This window comes from Mus pahari, chromosome 13, assembly GCF_900095145.1.
Source record: "Mus pahari chromosome 13, PAHARI_EIJ_v1.1, whole genome shotgun sequence".
NCBI classification, from domain to species: Eukaryota; Metazoa; Chordata; class Mammalia; order Rodentia; family Muridae; genus Mus; species Mus pahari.
Window position 1 is genome coordinate 7,516,170 of NC_034602.1, and position 14,690 is coordinate 7,530,859.

General features: G+C 43.2%; 1 pseudogene; it reads left to right on the forward strand.

Annotated features, from left to right (window-relative positions):
- The first annotated feature begins 825 nt into the window (after window positions 1-825).
- On the forward strand, window positions 826-934 carry LOC115065291 (annotated as a pseudogene).
- The last annotated feature ends 13,756 nt before the right edge of the window (window positions 935-14,690 follow it).

Below are 14,690 nucleotides of genomic sequence, written 5' to 3' on the forward strand. Positions count from 1 at the left end.
GGCACAAGCAGGATGGATGCTCCAGGTTAAAGTCCAGTCTGGGCTACATATTGGTGCTATCTCAAACTTACAAATAAACAAGACAAAATTCTATTGTGATTCAGAAATTGTTTTTTGTTGGGCAGACTGGCTGCTGTCAGTTCAGGTTGAGGCAGACGTGAGGCTGTGTGTCGTCCCCTACTCTGAGTACACTGCTGGGTTATGCTTTGTGTTGTTGAGGCAGACGTGAGGCTGTGTGTGTCAGTTCCCTACTCTGAGTACACTGCTGGGTTATGCTTTGTGTTGTTGTTTGGGTTTTGAAAGGCTCTGATGTAGTCCAGTCTGTCCTTGAACCCCTAATGCTCTTGCCTCCTCTGGCCTGTGTGTGTAGGGGGGCATCAGGGGCTGAGGTATTGGGGACTGAATACAAAGTCCCATATATGCACGCTAGTTCTGCCTCTGAGCTATGCACCCAATCCCACTTTTTTTAAAAAATGAAATTTGTCATGGTTTGCCAAGGAAGTTGAATTGAAAACACTCAGCAGATGCAAGGGACTGAGCCATCACAGAACTACAGGAAACTGGAACTGTCACCTCAGTCTAGGCCTCCAGACTGGTGATTATTTTAGAAAGAAAAACTGTTGAATAAAGGATCTGTGCTGGGAGGCGGTAATCATTCCAAACAACCTGGGAGTTTGTCACCTAGTCAGAGGACAGTGGCCCAACATATTAAGAAGCACTGAAAATGATGGCCTGGCATGCCCAGAGAACTTTGTGAAAAAGCCCTGCTTTCTGAGGGCCTGTTGTCACCACAGCCTTTCCTATAGTTAAGAATTAATATGTCTGCCCCGGAGGCCTTACAGGTGTGGTTGCAGTGTCACGTGAGAGGAGACAGGTTAGGATTCCGTTCAGTGTTCTGACCTATGAATATCTGAAAGACTAACAGACTAACATTCTTTGAAAACAGTGAGCCTAAGATGACCACCAGGGATGTGGACAGGGAGCTAACCTGAGATGACCACCAGTCTGGTACCATGGAGGCCTGGGGGCAGTGTGTGTGTGTGTGTGTGTGTGTGTGTGTGTGTGTGTGTGTGTGTGTGCACAGACAGTGTCCCAGATGATCCCTGCCCAATGCCATCATGCATGAGCAGAGGAACACAGCGCTTCTGAGACCACTCGAGATAATCCCAGACACTCAGAGACCCCCGATGCCACTATGAGGAGCAAGGGGTGGAGAGATGGAAGAGAGAGAGAAGCAGACAGATGTGGGCACAATGAAGAAAGGCAGAACTGGATACTTAATGGTAGTGAGGAACAGCTTAATGTGAGTAGCTGTTGATGTTACCTGGGACCATGGTGGGGTCCTGGCCTGTGCTGCCACCCGGGGCCATGTCTGAGTCTGTGGCCCTGCAGCACCAGGGGTCTGTTACCACCAAAGGCCTGGTGGACGGATGTTCCCGATCTGGTCTGCTGCCCAGGAACATGTTCATGTCTGAGAGTTGTGTAAAACTGGCCCCAGCCCTCACCTGGGTATTGTGGAGAGCTGACCCTGCCCCCGCCAGCTGCAGTATTTGGGAGAGTGGGCCCTGCACCTCCCCTGGGCAGCACAGTAGACCTGCCCCTGAACGTGGGGGTTGCAATTGAGTCAACCCTGAGGTCATGAACGCAGGGCAATGTTCTTGTCTGCTGGGTGGATATTGAGGGAGAGAAGCCCTTCTCCCCTCCCTCAGCCCTCGCCATCTTGGGCAGATGGGAGAGCTGGCCCTGTCCCTCACCAGTGGCAGCACTAGGGAGAGTGGGCCCTGTAACTTCACCTGGGCACACCGTAGAGCTGGTATCAGGGTTGCTGGTGAGCCAGCTCCTGAGGGCATGACAGTGGAAGAGCCAGCTGACTGACTAGCTCAGATTCCTCTTAAACTCAGCGCCAGGGCTTTGAAATGGCCCACTCCCACATCTACCCCATTAGTGGGCTATGGATGCAGAGCAACACGAAGATATCTGAGAGGAGTCCCAGTGTGGTTAAAGTATAGACAGAATAGCAGCAGCCAGAGTCAAAGGAGTATGCCCCAAAAGGTATGCTGTGGGACACACTGTGACACACTACACCTTCCACAATGAGATTTCTGTTTTTTTTTTTTTTTCTTTGTTGAGGGAGAGGTTTCAAGAGGGAAGGGCAGTTATGAGGGGAGGGGAGATGAGCAGGACTGGGATGCATGATGTGAAACTCACAAAGAACCAAGAAAAAGTTTTTTTTTTTAAAAAAAAAAGGGAGAGAGAGAAAATGAATAAGTAAAAATAAATTAATGTGCTCCAGTCATATGCAGGACTGGTTGGTGTGCAATTAACAAACAAGCAAGTAGCTGGGGCAGAGGCAGAAGGATCTCTGGGTTCCAGGACACCAGGGCTATGTAACGAGACTCCACCTCAACAAAACCAAACAAAAGAACCAAGTCTCCGGGGCAAATACTCAGGAGAAATAGGACCACCCCCCCATAAAACAGGAAGGGCAGAAACTTCCTATTCATCTGTTTTAATAAACTGATAACAATTTTTAAAATGTATATGGATGTTCTGCCTCATGTATGTCTGTGTACAGACGTGTGTCTGGTGCCCAAGAGGATCAGAAGGCGACACTGGACTCCCTGGAAGCAGACTTGAAGGTGGTTGTGAGCCACCAAGTAGTTGCTGGGGTTTAAACCATTTCTGAGATCTCTCCAGCCCCAAAAACATTTAAAAATTGTTTTACTACATTTTACTACGTATGTGCCTGAAGCCCACAGACGACATCTGGTGGCTTCAGGTGCCCTAGAACTAGAGTTAGAGGCAACTGTGAGCCTCTGTGCAGGTGCTGAGAAGCCAAGTTCTCTGTAAGAACAGGAAGGACTTTCAACCACTGACGCACCTCTCCAGCCCCACCCCAAGCTCCTTATTTATTTGTTTGTTTGTTCATTTGTTTTTGGTGAGCTTTTAATTCTCCTGCAGCAGCCTGCTTAGTGCTGGGATTATGGGTGTGGAGCACCATGCCCAGCTGACAACTTCTATATGTGTGTGTGTGTGTGTGTGTGTATATATATATATAATAATATATATATAATATATATATATATAACTATATATATTTATATATATTATATATATAACTAATTATTATATATATTTCATTCATACCCTTTAGTTGTGACTTGTAGAAGCATATTGGGGTTGCTGGAGAGAGGGCTCATTGGCAAATTGTGACCTCACTACTTTTCTCACGGACCAGAGTCAGACAGCTGACGACTACCTATAACTCCAATTTTAAAGGATCTGACGCCCTCTGCTGGTCTTCATTGGCACCTGCCCTCATGTGCACATACCCATGGATACAGACATATACACACGAGTAAAAATAAAATATATCTTTAAAAGTATGCATTCTCGGGCTGGGGAGATGGTTCAGTAGATAAACTGCTTACTGTGTAAGGAGTTATCTCTAGCACCCACATGAGCCAGGCGTGGTGTATGTATGTAACCCAAAACTTGGAGGGAGAGATAAGGGAATCCCCGGGGCTTGCTGCTTAGTAAGTCTAGCCAACCAGTGAGCTCTGGGTTCAGTGAGAGTCTGTGCTTAGCAAGCTTGAGGCCCCTGGTTTGATCCTAAGCATCATAAAAAAAAATAATTCTGGGCCAGCAATGCATCTGCATAATACCTAATGGTTCTAAACACATTTTGTTTCAGATTGTTCATGTGTCGAACCTTGGGGCTGATTCCAATTAGGCTTAACTTCAACATACTAGGTGGCTACTCACTGTTTTTTCTTAATTTCTGTTGTTTCTGAGACAGGGTCTTGCTCTATAGTTGTGAGATCTCCAAGTAGCTCAGGTTGACCTTGAACTTGCAGTTTTCTTCTAGCCTCTGACTCCCAAGTGCTGAGATTGCAGGATGTGTCACTACATTTGATCTAAATATTCAGTGATATTGAGCATAACGGATTACATTTTCCTTCAAAATACATTTACATGTAAATAAACTATGAATATTCAATTCTGAAATGGGGAACAGAGTAGCCCTCCAAAAGACAATTAATCCTGAGACTTCATATCTCTATCCATGTTTTTGCACACACACACACACACACACACACACACACACACACACACACACACACACAAATGGATCCACACATATGGCCATTGATTTTGAAAATACCTGAAGACTGGAATGTTCAGTTTCTAATTAGGATCTTTGCCATTTTGTGTGGAGACCGTTGAGAAAGGCAGCTGGTTCTCTCGGGAGGGAATCCACATTTGCTGAACTCATGGAGCTGCTGTATACAGTCCAAACTTCAGTGCATTGGTTCACAGTGAGAAACAAATCTTTCACAAACCTAAGGCCTTCCACTGGCATAATAAGCATTGCATTTTCTCCCAGTAGGTGAACGTTATTTCTAGCAATCTTCTGCACCATAAAACAAATTTCAATAATTTTAAAGGGTTTTTTTTGTTGTTGTTGTTTCCAGTTTACATAGAGCTGGGATCAAACTCAAGGGTTCAGGCATCCTAGGCAAGCACTCTATCAGCTGAGCTGCATCTGTGGAAGTTTAAATGAGAAATGTCCCCATAGACACAGACATTTGAACTCTTGGTCACCTGTTTGGCAGCGTTCTGTGGGAGAAGCCATGGAACCTCTAGGAGATGCTATGGAACGTTTAGGAGGTATGGCTTTGCTGGAGGAAGTGCGTCACTGTAATCAGCCTAGCATCACTTCCGGTCTGCTCTCTGCTTCTCGTTTTTGGTTGGAGGTCTGATCCCTCCGTTGCTGTGCCTTCCATGCTGTGATGGGCCCCCTCTGGAACTGTAACCCCAAACCAAGTCTGCTTTTCTCTAGGTTGCCTTTGGTCGTGGGGTTTTATCACAGCAAAAGGAAAATAACACATCAGCCCAGGCTCAAACATTTTAAAGGGTTAGGTGCGGTGGTCAAAGAGGTGCAGTTTCAAGAGGCTGAGGCAGGAGGATAGCTGGGAGTCAGAGGTTAGCCTGGGCTACATAGTTTCAGGCTCAACAGGCCTGCAAAGTAAGACATTATCTCAAAGGAAGAGTGACAAATTTAAAGGAAAGCAAGTTGTGAAGGTTAATTTTTGTCAACTTGACAAGCTAGGGTCATCCGTGAAGGGGAAGCTTCAGTTGAGGGAATGCCTCCATCAGATTTGCCTGTAGACAAACTCAGAAGGCATTTTCTTTCTGAGTAAGTGATATCGAAAGGCCACTGTGAACACTGTGCCCTGGGGCAGCTAGTTTTGGGCGGTCTAAGGAAGCAGGATGAGCAAGCCAGGAAGCAGCACCCTTCCATGGCCTTCATTTTAGCTCCTGCCCTGAGCTCTGCCTTCACTTCTGTGTGGTGGACTGTGATTAGCAACAGAGAGCAAATCAGGACACAAGTCACAATGTTTCCTCTGACTGAAGTAGAGCTAAGTTAGAGATCAGAGAGAGTTCTGTGCAACCCCAAATGCCTAGAAACTAAGGTAACAGTTTATGTAAATTGTGGGTCAAAGAAGAAAGCAAGTAGAAGACTAGAAATTACTTAGAGCTTAGATGCTACTGTCCACAAAGGTGGAGATGGCAACGCTTGCCTTGCAGGTATGGGTCAGAACCTCTGGAACATGGGGATGTGGGGCAGGGCAGAGCCCTGGCCACATAGCTGCTCCCATAGGGTATGGTCAGTCACTGCACACAGTGAACTACAGCCTGGGGATGGGAGGCAGAGAGGCGTGGAGGACTATTATGGTGTCACAGACAGTGTAACAATTCCAAGCCCAACTTTTGCTCGAGGTGAATACGAGTCATCCAGCCTCGGCTTTTGTCACAATCCTTACCAGAGTCCCAAGGTTCTGTGAGTTCTACACCTGGGCAGCAAGGGGCTGGTAGTAGCTAGTTTTTGGTGTCAGGATGTAATGTAAATATTTGTTCCTTACTTGGGCAAGATGAGTAACCTTCACAAACGCTCCTTTGGTAAGATGACTCTGAACACATATAATTCCAGTAACAAAATAAGTGGTAATCCTGTATGCAAGTTCCTCATGATAGAAACCAGACAGTCTCTAGGAGCTTTATATGGGGTCTTCCTTGGTGGAAGGAGTGCGAGCTACCCAGGAGCCTGACTGGTTGGTTATACTGTTGCTGAGGTCACTCAATAAGTCCGCTCTGAAGCACCTGGCTCTTGTGATTTCTGTGAGAGAACTCACTCCCGAGTCCCTCTGAGCTCTGCTGGAGAAGGTGGCAGGCTATCTTCAGACCCCAGGCGAGTAGGATCATGGACTCCCAGCTCATCACCACCCTCCTAGCTCACCTTGTTCAGTTGCTATGAGAACCGCATCTCTGTTCCAGAGGACCGACTGCACTGCACTGCACTGCCAGGTTGAGCAATTAATTGAAGGATCATGTTCTGTACCCTGGAGAACCTTCAAGAATTTGGGGGTATTCTTGAGCAATGGAAGGACTTTGCGGGGAGTGGAAGAAGGCCCGAGTGAAGGTGTGTGGCTGATATGACCATGGCAGATACCAGTGCCTCAGATCTGTGTCAAGTTGGCAAAGCCTTCCCAATATGGGTTAGGCTCAGAATGGTAAAGCCTTCCTCTGATCCGATTCCAGATGCTTATCCACAATTCCCAGTGTGAGCAAAAGCCAGCCACTACAGCTTCCTTCTCCAAGGTGTTTATAGGTAGAGACTGTCCCCCTTGGAACCCTGTGCTTTGTGTAGCAAACCTGTGGTGGTTCCAGGTTACTGCAGTAGTTCATGCCACTCCATCAGTGTGGACAACCCACCCGACCCAGCTGTTCTGTGCCTATCTGTTGTTTCTTCATTCCCTCTACACCCCAGTCAGGTTTTTAGGGCCAAGCCTCACAGGATTCAGAAGACCATAATGCCAGAGTATAACCGATCCATACCAAAGCCTGTTGCAGGATATTTGATCACACTGTGAACCCTGAGACTGTGAAACGGAAAAACCTGCTTCTTGTTGTGGTGTGGCTCAACCCTAGCACACACTCTTAATCTAAGAGCTTTCTGTTTATTGTAAACAAGATTAAAGTCAACCATAGGTCAAGAGGTGGGGTAAGCAACCAGGTGACAGGAAGTGAACATAGGAAAAACCCTAGAAAGTGACAAGAAGTCAGGAGGATGGATAGAGAGATACACAGGAAGTAGAGAGGAGGGACGTTAGTTTGGAAAGTTTTTAAGACAGTGTGGTGAAGGAGAAGGGACTTTTTTCCTCCTGGGAGGTTGGCTGAGGAGGAGGGTCAGCTGAGTACTTTCTCTGCCTCTCTGAGCTAGCAGGCTTTCACCTCAGCATCTGGCTCCTGAGTCTTCATTTGGTAAAACAAACTATTGGAATTTTGTTTTCCTAGCAACTGAGAAGTAACAGCGGTTTTGATGACCATGGCCCTTTGTAGCCGTTAGTAAGGGAGAAGTCTTTACGTGCAATCCCAGAATGGGAAGATGGAGGCAGGAAAATCTCAAAGGCCAGTTTAGGATATCTGGTGAAGTGTTCTCATTTCTAGCCACCTCCCCCTCAAAAAACAACAAACAAACAAACATAACATCACGAATGAGACAGGAAGGGCTATAGGTAAATGAGCAGGGAAATGTGCTTTCTATGCAAGCTTGATGACACGAATGTCATCCCTGGGATAGGAGAAGTGGCACTGGAGAAGCCTTCTAGACTGGAGAAGCTGTCTAGACTGGAGAAGCTGGGTAAAAAGTTAGAGAAGGGTGTTCTACTGGATGAGGTAATATTACTGGAAGCATCTAAGTACAGTGACTTTTTTCTTTCTTTAAAGAACAAACCCATTAGAGGCATCTAGAAAGCCAGAAAGTGAAGATAAAGAGGCAATCAGTTTATGTAAATATACATTATGTGATCAGTAAAAACATTTACATAGTCTTGGCAGGGTGGTGCCCTCATGTGAATGCAAAGCCAGCCTGGGTACCTTAGGGAGACCCTGTCTGAAAAATAAAGAAGGGTTGGAGTGTAGCTTAGTGTTAGGTAGGGAGCTTACCTGGCATGCACAACCACTTGTTAGGTCATTGGAACCACGGAATAATTGGTGCAGTCATATACATAACATAAACCATTATTTAGTCATAATAAAGAATTTAGAGCATGCACACTCACACAAATACCAAACAAACTAATAAATATAAACTAATAATGAAGTTTAAAGAACTGTGCTGGGTATTGTGGCTCGTGTCTATAACTCTAGAATTTTAGGAGTGGAGGTCAAGATCAGGAATGCAAGGTCAGACATTCCCACACAGGGATTTGGAGCCTGTCTGGGTTGTGTGAGATAGAGTCTTACAAAACCAACAAGACAACACAAAAAATGTAACCAACTAAACAACAGGAAGAAGATTGTGTCCCACAGGAGTTTTAGTACTTTCACTACAATAGTTCAAGCTCTTTATCTAGAGGATTGCTTTATTGTCATTTTGAGACAGGGTTTGTTACATAGCCCGGGCTGGCCCTGGGTTCGCAAGCTTCCCAGGTACAGTGTGAGCATGCCCAGCTTGGGGTTGCTTCCTTTAGGTTTTGCGTTTCTTCCTTGTAATGAGGCTGTTGTTATCTCCTGGTGTCAGTGCTTCTCGATTTGGATTCTCTCATCCCATGCTGCTGTGAGCCTGGAGAGCGGCCACTGAAGCTTGTTTTATGGCATAGACCGAATAGGAGTTGGAGATTGTATTGTAAGCTTGACACTTCACACGCTGGAAGTAGAATATAAGGAAGGATTGGACTGGATTGCAAGATAGCCACAAGGGGAGAGAAAAATGTAAATTGGAATAAAGCAAACAATAAATCTAAAGTCAGGAGTGGTGGCACACACCTGTAGTCTCAGTATTTGGGAGGCTGAGGCAGGAGGATTGCTTTGAGTTTGAGGCCAGCCTGGGCTACATAGTAAATTCAGAGCCAGCCCAGGGTATGTAATAAAATGATCCAGCACAGAAGGTAATTTCATAACTCACCACAGTCATGAGTTTTGACACCTCTACCCTTGGGCATGTCTTATCCCTCCTCTGAGTGCCTCTCTTTCTAAAGCCCACAGTGGTCATATCTACTTTAAACAGTTTTCCTAATAAATGTCTGTTTCATGCTGGTTCCAGAGCCCAGAATCTGGGGTCTCTGAGGAAACTCACTCAAGCTGCTACAGGTGGTCAGTAAAACTGTATCCCTTGCCAAACCCAATGTTGATCAAGTCTGGTGTGGTGGCTCACACCAGTACTGGAAGCACTTGGGAGGCTGAGGCACTAGGATTGCCTGTTGTTGTAGAGAAAGACTCTGTGTGTGTATCCTTAAACCTGGAACACAAGAGGATACAATTAGCGATATTTTTTTCTTCTCCCTTCCCTTGCTCCTGCTCACTCTGACCCATAGGTTCTTTATTTGTTTCTCATTATGGATGGTTGTGAGCTACCATGTGGTTGCTGGGATTTGAACTCATGACCTTCAGAAGAACAGTCAGCGCTCTAAACACTGAACCACCTCACCAGCCCAACTAGTGATATTTTAAACAAAATGTTGAGAAGCAGTGGGGGTTTTTTGTTTGTTTTTTATTTTATTTATTTTTGTTTTGTTTTTCTTTTGCTGTTCCAATGACAGAGCCAGGGCCTACCTAGCACTTTCTAAGAAGTTATTCTACCATTAAGCCTCAAGTGTCACATCATCATCATCATCATCATCATCATCATCATCATCATCATCACCATCACCATCACCATCGTCATCATTGACTCAAGAGGCTGGAGAGATAGCTCAGAAGTTAGGAGTAACTGGTTGTTTGTGCAGAGAACCCGAGTTCAATTCCCAGGACCCCCATGGCAGCTCATAACCAACTATAACTCCACTTTCAGGGGATCTAATGCTCTCTTCTGGTCTCAGCAGGAACCAGATGTTCACATTGTGCATAGACATACATGTGAGCAAACACTCATATACATAAAGTAAATAAATCTAAAAAAATAAATTAACAAAAAAATCCCCAATGATCTGTAATGGTTAATTTACAAAGTCAACTAAATCCCACTTCATTCATTCTTATATTGAATTCTAGTTTTTCCTTAAGCATTTCAGACAATTTTTTTTGTTTGTTTGTTTTTTTTCGAGACAGGGTTTCTCTGTATAGCCTTGGCTGTTCTGGAACTCACTCTGTAGACCAGCCTGGCCTCAAACTCAGAAATCCACCTGCCTCTGCCTCCCAAGTGCTGGGATTAAAGGCATGCGCCACCACCGCCCAGCAGATGTGCTCTTTAAATACTAGAAAACTATATTTCAAAGATTAAAATTCCTGCCTTAACCTACTTCCCTATTATAGCCTAAAGTTAGATTCTTGTCTGAGCTTACTTCCTTGGCGTGGCTTAATGTCAGAAACCCTGTCTCAAAGCAACAACAACAACAACAACAAAAACAAACAAACAAACAAACATGTTCAAAGATAGTCCTTTAAAGGAACAGTACTTTCTCTTAACTTGAGTTGTATTTGCATAAATAATTATAAAATTTGAGAATTACCAGTAACTAAAAAAAGGAACAATTTCGAACCGGGCGTGGTGGCGCACGCCTTTAATCCTAGCACTCGGGAGGCAGAGGCAGGCGGATTCATGAGTTTGAGGCCAGCCTGGTCTACAAAGTGAGTTCCAGGACAGCCAGGGCTATACAGAGAAACCCTGTCTCGAAAAAACAAAACAAACAAACAAACAAAAAAAAAAGGAACAATTTCAAGCAATTGCAAACCATGAGCTATAATTTGACTTTCAGTATACAAATTAAAAGCTTGATTTTCAGCATTTCAAAAACAGCAGCTACAGCATGTAGTTCAATTATTTGTGCTGAAGCAGGGGGGAAAGTCAAGAGAATGAACATGTAATCCAATCACATATGCTGCCTTCCTTTTAGATGAGCCATCTGTAAATACAGTAAGCACATTTTCTGTGGGCTGCATGTGTAAATTCACAGGAAATACAAAACATGCATAGAGGCAAATTGTAAAAACTTGTCTTTTAGATAATGATTATCAACTTTTCCTAAAAAATTTGCACATGCAAGAGGCCAAATATCAGTATTTTAACCAATTTACTTGCTGTTTGGAATAAAGGAATAAATATCTCATCAGGTTCCTTCCCAAAATACTTCCGAGATTCTATCCTACAATTCTGTATTAACACAACAAAAGCTTCATAATAAGGTGTTAGAACTTTTTTTTGGAGACAAATAAAGATGAATCCACATTAATGGTTCCTTTTGCCAAAGAACTGCTGGGGGCACCTGAGTTGAAGCAATAACGCACACAAACAGCCTATTGATCAGTCTATATAATGTTGATTAAAAGCTTCCTCTACTTTCAGCAAAGCTATTTGTCCCTCATTAGTTAATTGTTGAGGAAAATTAGGACTTGCATCCCCCTTAAGGGTATCAAACAGAGGTTTAATTTCTCCCGTGGTAAGCGTAACGTAAGGTCTTAGCCAATTAATATCTCCTAACAACCTTTGAAAATCATTTAGAGTAAGAAAATCATCTTTTCTTTTCTTTCTTTTTTTTTTTAATTATTTATTATATCTAAGTACACTATAGCTGTCTTCAGACACACCAGAAGAGGGCGTCAGATCTCATTATGGATGGTTGTGAGCCACCATGTGGTTGCTGGGACTTGAACTCAGGACCTTCAGAAGAGCAGTCGGTGTTCTCAACCAGTGAGCCATCTCTCCAGCCCGCAAATCATCTTTTCTTGTTTGAATTTTCTGTGCTACAATTTGTTTAGGATCCGCTAATAAAATACCATCCGTAAAATGAATAATAGACACTGAAAGATTCAAAGTCCTAACTTCTTGTATTGAAGCAGCAAAAAAATTTTTTTAAAATAATGTAGGGGCTATTAGCCATTCCTTGAGGCAAAACTTTCCAATGATATCACATGGACTCTTTAAAATTACAAGCAATCTCACTAAAACAAATCCTTTACAATCATCAGGATGCAAAGGAAAAAAGAACAATCCTCCAAATCCATAATAATTGTATATCCAGTAGTCGGGCCAGATTGTAATGCCTCTACAAGTTCCATAGCCTCATAAATAGATCTGTATTAATGATGTTTTGGCCTAAGAGTAATCCCCCCAAAAAATTTCTGTAGGCAGGGTTTGCAAAACAAAAGCAGTGCCACACAAACCTCACTGAGGCCTCTCTGATCTTTGTATTAACTCAAATGTAAATATTTCTTAATCTGAGCCTATGGCCACAGGCCTGGCCCAAGGACTACCCCTCCTGCTGTGAGGACAGAATCCAGGGGAGCAATTCTGCTGTCTGTCTATGCCTCTAATTTTTGGATAGTCTTTCTTAAAATGATTTATGCCTCCAGACTTAAAGCGTTCCTTATCATCTTGGTGCTGTGAAAGCATTGCTTGTACTGTAGTCTCCTGCAAGGCAGCAACCATAGCCAGATCCCGATTGTATGAGGGTCCAATTTCTGCACAAAAAACGAATGTATCCAGGTAAGTCTGTCTTTGCTTTGTATGGCCAGATGGCCACATGGCAGATTAGCATTCTCATAAAACAATATGTAACAAAAGGAATTCCTGCTTGAGGGTCTCTAAAAATTCTACCAGCTGCTTTTAGTAGTCTATCCACAACTTCCTGAAATAGTTCATCAGGAGCTTGTTTGATACCAGATAGATTCCCACTGAAAACTCCTTTCCAATCTTGGGGGTGGGGTTGAGGTGTTAAATTTGCTTCTACCACTATATCCAATAAAGCTTATGTAAAAGGGTCAGCAGGCCCATACTGGCCACAGCTGCTTTTAACGTTTATTACTCTTGAAATCATCTTAATTACAAATATATAAGTTTCTCTTGTAACACCAAAACACAACCACAATTTTGGAAAGCAAAATCCAATTTTAACAGTGTAAACAATCCATTCTCTTTAAAATCAACACCAAAAGCATTACTTTCATGTAACAAAGTTTGGTTGCCAGTTTTTATATACAAATGCAAGATGGTGCAGCCTCTAATACCTCATTAAAGACAAATTGTTTTAAATCTTATCCTTTATAAGTCTAGTATCTAGGATAAGAATTACATAAAATCTTATCCCAATTTAGAGGTATCTTAGAGACCTGTTTCCCTGGGTTGGCTCATGATATGTGTTGTAGTTCTGAATTATTCCAACCCAGAGTTACCAGTTTTAAGCCAACTTTCTGTTACCAATGTTACAAATTTTTAATCATACCCAATAATTTATAAGCCAATAATCTATAACCAAGACATGCAGAACATGTTTATACCAGTCAGAAACAAAAATGAAAAGGCTGCATATATTTACTTATTTAAATCAAACAAAATTCTTAATTTTTCTAGCTGTAATTTCAAGAGAGGAGCTCCTTGTTACCTGCTGAACCCAATAATCACAGTCACAGAGGTTTTTGTAGGAAAAACAGCCATCAGCTCCTTTACCATAGCCGCCAAAAAGTTGCTGGCCCCTTTAAGAGCAGCTTTTGTGACCATCAGCTCCTGGCAGGGCTTCTCCAGCTGTGCTAGACTCCTAACTACAGGTGTAGAGCTCCAAAGGCCAATTGAGACTGTTTCTTATTTTTCTTTTTCTCTTTTTTTGAAATGAGTTAAAACTAAATCAAGGGCTGAAGAACCAGCAGATAAGTTTTAACCACTTTTATCTTTTGAACATGAAACATAGAACAACAAACAAACAACCAAACCACAAAATAAACACAGACTACACATAAAACAGTTAGTTTTGACGGACATGGATGGATTGGTGCACCAAGGACATACAACAGACAGAGAGAGAAGAGAATTAGATGTCCCAAAGGGACCCAGATATCCTATGTAAGGGACTCAGAACCAAGCAATCCTCCAGTAGGAGGCAGAGAGGGGGCAGGACGTCTCTGACTTCCTCATGTCCCTAGGAGAGTTCTAAAACAGCTTATGTTCATTTTCTTTCTCTTTCACCGCCATTCTTATTCAAACCACCACAGTCATTTAAAAAGAGAAGCCTCAAGTGAAGAATTGTCTAGATCAGGTGGCCTATGGGGGATTGTCCTGATTACTAATTACTGTAGGATGTCCTGGCCTACTGTGAATGGCACCATCCTTAGGTAGGTGCCCATAGGCTGTACAGAAGGCTAGCTAAGCATGAGAATGTGAGCAAGACAGAGAACAAGGCAGCTAGCATCATTCCTCCATGGTTTCTTTCTCCAGGTTCCTGTCTTGACTTTCCTCAGTGATCAGTTGTGATCTGGAACTACAAGAAAATAAACCCTTTCTTCCCTAGGTTGACTTTTAGGTCATGATGAACGTCTGACATTTTGGTTAAAGATCTCTGGGAGAGCCGGGCGTGGTGGCGCACGCCTTTAATCCCAGCACTCAGGAGGCAGAGGCAGGAGGATTTCTGAGTTCGAGGTCAGTCTGGTCTACAAAGTGAGTTCCAGGACAGCCAGGGCTATACAGAGAAACCTGCCTCGAAAAAACAAACAAACAAAAAAAAAAACAAAAAAACAAAAAAAGATCTCTGAGAGTTTCAACAATTCAATTAAAAGATTTTGCTTGTCTTCTGCAGTATAAAAAAGATTAAAATAGTAACTAAAATTTTGACTAGTTAAGTATTTAATAGTCAATACCTACTGATATCAATATAACTAGTTAAATCTAACTGTCCAGGAATTCCACAAACCTTCAGGAA